Source organism: Nannospalax galili, unplaced genomic scaffold, assembly GCF_000622305.1.
Source record: "Nannospalax galili isolate Female #2095 unplaced genomic scaffold, S.galili_v1.0 scaffold233, whole genome shotgun sequence".
NCBI lineage: Eukaryota > Metazoa > Chordata > Mammalia > Rodentia > Spalacidae > Nannospalax > Nannospalax galili.
Window position 1 is genome coordinate 17,015 of NW_008333818.1, and position 6,677 is coordinate 23,691.

Here is a 6,677-nt window from a genome sequence, read left to right on the forward strand (position 1 = left end):
TGTATATTTCTAGAAAAGTTTCACCCTCTTTATTCATTTGCTCATAAATGTGATGCATATATCTGCCAAATTTATATGAAGTCCAAAGCCAGTACTTCAGAATATGACTTACTTGGAGATAGTACCTATAAAGTGGTAATTTAGTTAAAGTGAGGTCATACGGACGACATTCTAATTTGCGTGCAAGGAGATCAGGACATAGACACACAAGAAGGAAAGACCTTGGGAACACACAGGGAGATGATACCCATTTTCAAGTGAAGAAAAGGTCTCCGGAAAAAAACATAATAAGAGCATTATTTATTTTATTTTATTTATTATTTTTATTTTATGTGTATGTGTGTATTAGTTTGCGTGCAAGGAGATCAGGACATAGACACACAGGAAGGAAAGACCTTGGGAACACACAGGGAGATGATACCCATGTTTCAAGTGAAGAAAAGGTCTCCGGAAAAAACATAATAAGAGTATTATTAAGGCTGTCGGATCCCCTGGGTCTGGAGTTACAGAAATTGTTAGCTGCCATGTGGGTGCTCAGATTCAAACCCAGGTCTTCTGTAAGAACAACTAGTGTTCTTAATTGCTGAGCCACCTTTCCAGCCCCGAGTATTACTTATTTTAAAGAAAACGTGGTTTGGGAAAAAAAAAAAAAAAAAACTTGTGTCAGAAAAGATGCACAAATTGGTGAGCAGGGTTCAGAGAGCTCAGGGGAAATCAGGGTCTTGGTGTCCACAGCTCTGGACATCTGACTTTCTCAAGACTTTCACGTGGGTTTCCTCATGGGCTCAGTAGTTGATTCTGTACCTGTGTAGCACAGGCCTAACAGGCATCAGACATCAACAAAACACATATCCTGAGATGCTGGCTCTGAGAAACAGGAAGATAGTTGTATTAGGATGTTTTCAGAGTATCAAATCAGACTGAACATTCTGGAACCCACAGGTCCAGGACAAGGCATAAAGTTAATCCATTATTTCTCTCAAAGTGGCAGTTTTGAAAAGGATGCCCTGGAAGAATATAATCTTTCTTAAAACAAACAAACAAACAAACGAGGCCAAAGGGGTCTTGGGAGTGTAAATCAGGGATAAGGCTTACCTAGCATGTGTAAGGCCTTGAATTCAATCACCGCCACCACAACACAATGAAATAGAATTACTTTCTCATACTCTTCAATCACCTGATTCTAACAAGATGCCTGAAGCCCTCTGTGTTAGTAGTTTATCAGTGTAGCCACATTCATCCTACAAAATTTCCAAATTCAGTGAGGCTACACACATACAAGGATCTTACCTGTCCTCTCCCGGTCTTCCTTTCCCTTTCGTCCTAACCATGTTCTACCACATTCTTTTTGTCTTGATAACTGTACCCAACTTTGTTGATATACTACAAATTAATATACTGTTTGTGTATTATCACAAATTCCAACCCAGGTCCCATCTGACAGAAGTCAGATATTGGCAAATCCTCATTTCTTTCTATAAGTTGAAGGGAAAACCAGTCTCAGTCTTTCCTCCATCTTCAAAGCCAGCCACTTTCCATCTGTCTGACCCTCTTCAATAATCATGGCTCCTTCTGAAACAGCTAAGAAAGGCTCTTTGCTTTGATTCGGCCCACATGTATAAACAGAATATTCTCTTTATACCAAGATCAGTAGATCAGCAGCTTCAATTGTGTCTGCAACCACAGGTCCCTTTTGGACTTTGAGTGAAGTACATTCACAGACTGCAGGGATTAGGCTTTAACTTGGTTCACCTATCACTGTGACATTCCACTAGAGGGCACTAACATATTCTGTAATATAAACACATTTCAAACAAGATGTGAGAGTTTGACAAAGTTACTGTGTGAATAAGTAAAAGAAAACATACAAATATTTAAAATTTTATCACTCAAGGGTTGATCATAAAGAACAGAATGATATATGGTAAAGCAAATTCCTCAGAACTGAAACAGCCTCAGCATAAAATGAAATAGGACTGGAATTCTGATGAGAATTCCACAGACCATACCTGGACTCAACGTCATGCCTGAAGAAATATAGCTGTATTGGAAGGCCAAAATGTATTCTCATAGAGGAGGTTAAAAAGAACCTTCACTGAGGAAAAGATGTAAGCATTACTACTTTTGTGAGGGTGCTTTTACCCAGATGGGTAGATGAGAGACGAGATAGACATACTGAGTGATCCCACGCTTGGACTACATCTCCTCCACCCCTTCCTTAGCCACTGAGGGAAGATGGCTCACTTATCTCTGAGCCATATCCTGCTGACTAGGCCAAATGATGGCGAGCCCAGTACAGAAGGTCTCGAAGATGTGGGAGATTAGAGAAAATGTGTGGATACACTAGCAGATGTGGCATAGACATACATTGTTGCAGGGTAGAACATTTGCCCTGGTCCTGAAGATATTTTACAGAGAATCCTACAAAAGTGGCTTCTTGAGAGAGGTGGTTACATAACTAGCTGCGTAACAGTCACATGTTTTGCTTACTCGTGGTTCCCCCAGACATCTGGTAGCAGACATCTTAAGTCTTCTGGAACACCAGCACCAAGTTGTCTGCATATTTATCTGGCCGTTATGGCTTTACTCCCTTCAGTGGGCACACTATAAGATTTCTGGAGGTGGAATTTGGGGCTTCAAATTTTGCTAGGTGATATGAAATTATTTCCTTCAGTGTAGTTTTGAAACTAAAACTTGTTTTGCTTTCCTTCTGGACATCTGTGTCCTTTCCTTATGGACATCTGTGTCCTTTCCTTATGGACATCTGTGTCCTTTCCTTTATGGCACCTATGTGGATGGAGGATTTTCTGGCACGATAAAAACAGATTTGGCTGAAGCTGATCCAGGCCTGTTCACACTATTTTCCAAAAGAAATATAACAAGAGACTATCCTTGGGTTAGAGTCCATGGCGTGATAGCGACCCCTCCACTCCCCTTGCCAGAGAATGGAAATAGATGCACTTTCTCTTTCCATCATGAAAGGGGATAAAATTATCTCTGATGTAGAACAGGGCCCTGAGAACTGGGATGAGGTCTTACTCCTTACCTGTAGTTGAAAGTAATTCCTTAAAATTCAGGAAGTCTCATGGTAGCTCTAGCTTCAGGTGAAAGCAATTAGGAAGGCTGGGGCATTCACCTCCCCTGCCTTTCTTCCTAGGAATACTTTGTTTCCAACAAAGTTCAAGAAAAGCTCAAGGGTATGCATACAAACAGGACATTGCATACTATAAACATATGCATTTTTGTTTCTGAATTGAAGGATTTTTGGTGTATGTTCATTGTACATAGCAATTGGTGTCATAAAGACATTTTCATATAAGAATAGTACATACTTGATCATATTTCCCCCTACACCCTACTCTTTTGTGAATATATATAATCTTATTCATCAAATGTACTTTTATTTTCCAAGAAATAAAGGAAAGTTCAAATGTCCTTTGCTTTTCACCAGTCTCTTTTGGAGAAGGGGGAGGGGACAGGAAAGGGAAAACACACAGGACAAATGTCCTCTCCAGGAGGCAGGTGCAGGCTCTGGCAGCCACAACTAAGTCTCATATGCTACAGAGCAAAGGAGCAGTGTATCTAGGATTTTGAACAGCATACACAGTCGTAAAATAATCTATGGTGTGAATTTTAGTTTTTATACCATAGACTCTTAAAAGACAGTGACTAAGAAAATACGTCAGTAGATAAAGTCAGGAAGATGCTTGGAATCCTTTCAGCAGAGTAGAAATAACTTCTAAAAATAGCAAAATTTAGTCTTGATGGTAGGATAAGCTGCTGCTTCTCACATTTCTAGCTGATAATCACACGTTATATCAGTTTATACTGCAAAGATCTAAATACATAAATATTTGAGTTTTTTTCAAGAGTGTGTTAATACAAAATCATGTAGACGTGTAGTCTCAAGAAGACGGGGAGGGGGATGATGCTGATCACAAAGGCCTCAGCTGAGCTGGCTATATTGCCTTTGAACATCCAAAAATCCTGCAGAAAGGGAAGGAGCTTTCTTCTCTAAAATGCTTCTGGCACCCATGTATCTAAAGGGGTAGAAACATTTCAGAAAACAATGGTAGTTCCTTGACTGGCAGAGAACTGACTGAGGTAGGGGTTTTACTGTGATGTCGTGGGTACTTGTCTCCTGAACTGTGTGGTCCTTTATCTCCTGGGAGTGGTGAGTCCTGGAACATATGGGATATTCATGGTCATAGCTTGTAGGCCAAAGGTCAAGTCCTTCCCTGGATGCCACAGAAACAGCTCCTCTCACCCCACTGGCTGTCTCTATTTCTGCCTCCATTCACAGACTCCATGAAGGCCCAAGTCACTCAAGCCCCAAGACACCTCATCACAGAGATGGGAGAAAAATTGCTAACAACTTGTTCTCAGAATATGAACCATAACTCTATGTTCTGATAGCAACAAGACCCAGAAGTGAGTCTAAAATTGTCTTTTTATTTAACATGGATACTATCAATAATATCAGGAGGAATTTCTGATGGCTATATTATCTCTAGAAAAGAAAAAAGTATATTTTTCTTCTGACTAGAATCGATTACCATTAGTCAGATCTCCATGAACTTCAGGGCCAACAGTAAATACAGCACTGAACAGCCAGCTGCCCTCTGCACAAACAGAACAGCTACGGGGGCATGGATCCTCCCTCCTCAGGAGAGCCCACTCCAGCCAAGATGAAAGCAAGCATGCCTCCTCAACGCCAGGGACCCTAGAAGCCCTCTCCCACTCCCCAACCTCAGGGACTCTGGACAATGCTGCTTCCCTACTGTGACAGCCACACACCCATTCTCCTCTTACCTGCCATACTTTAGAGTCTTTTAAAGGTCAGGCAGGGCAAGCTCCTTGTATTAGTTTAGTGCCAGGGTATCAATGTGTTCCCCCCTCCCTGTGGAGCTTAAATCTTCAAATGTTATGGAGCCGCTGTCCATGGTGAGTGCTTCGTTGCCAGCACTGCCCCATCCCCCCTCAACAAAACTGAGTCACTAGCCAGGCATGGTGGCACACGCCTTTAGTTCCAGCACTTCGGAGGCAGAGGCAGGGAGATCTCTATGAGATCAAGGCCAGCCTGGCCTCCATGGTGAGTTCTAGGCCAGCTAGGGCTACAGAGAGACCCTGTCTCAAACACACACACACAGAGACACACACAGACACACAGAAACACAGACACACACACACACACACACACACACACACACAGGGGCTACAGAGAGACCCTGTCTCAAACACACACACACAGAGACACACAGAGACACACAGAAACACAGACACACACACACACACACACACACACACACACACACAGACTCTTAGAAGGGGCTGGAGAGATGACTCAGATGTCAAGAGCACTGGCTGCTCATGCAGAGGACCCAGGTTCGATTCCCAGTACCCATATGGTGGCTAGCAACCATATATAATTCCAGTTCCAGGGGACCCGATGCCCTCTTCTGACCTCCGTAAGCATTGTACAACATGGGTGCACTTGCATACGTCCAGGCAATATACTCATACACATAAAATAAAAATAAAAAATAATAATAATAAATAAACTATTTTTGAGAAACTGAGGCACATATTACTGATTTTATTCTTGAAGTTTTTGTCAATTGTGTTTCGGCATAGGACAGAATACCCTGATCTGAGTTATTTACTACATCTAGTCTTTTCCCCACTTCAGCAGAAACTGCCATCCACCAATGTGCAACCAGGGATACTGGAAAGACCTTTGCTGCCTCTGGTGTCCTTCTATACAAAATCTATCACCAGACCCTGCACATCTCTAAGAATTAAGTTCTTTGCAACTATTATTTCTTTCTCTGTCTTTGCCAGGTTCATATAATGTCTCACCTAGATTCCTCTGACTACCCACTTACGTATCACCCTGCCTGCCAGCCTGCTACCTGTTCCTGCTCATGAACCTCTTTTGAACTGAAAACCTTTCTCCTTCTCTAATTTTCTAGTTGGTGTCAGTTTTTTATGAGCTTACACGTAAGTCTCAGCACCCTTGTGCAGTTGTATACTGGCCCATCTTTCTGACATAGCTTTCTGATTTCTTTTAGCTACTCTGGCTACTAATGTCCCAAAACTCCCCCTTCTCTCTGGTCCCAAAGTAGGCTCTACACTAACACTCCTCATACCTAGATCACCTTTCCTCTCTAAGTAATTTATTTGTGTGCTGTTTTACAAGTCCTTTCCTCCAAGAAGATTCCCTGGAACCTTGATGGGTTGATTTCTCTGCCCTGTGCTCTTATAACAACCTGAACAGAGCTAACCAGGATACCCAAACCCATCAGGAACTTACCCACCATTGGCCTTGAGTTTCTTTGTTGTTTAGCCCTTTGTCTCCTTGGACTACGTAGGTCAGAGGCATAGACATGTTATTGAAATTAGTGTGTCAGACACTAAAGTCCCAGCTTTTATGAACATACATCAGTGTCCTTCCTAAATTCTCTGTATTTTGTCTATAGTAACCGTGGATCTTGGTGTCATTGAGACATCCATGGGATTTCACCAACAGAAAAGAAGATGGGTCTGTGATACAACCAAAATACATACCAAGGCCTCCATGCATGGATCATAATATGAGACTATAATTAAACTATTATTTAATTGATTTCCTGGAGTCCCAGGAAATAAGAAATCTCTAAGAGACATACATAGTGTCT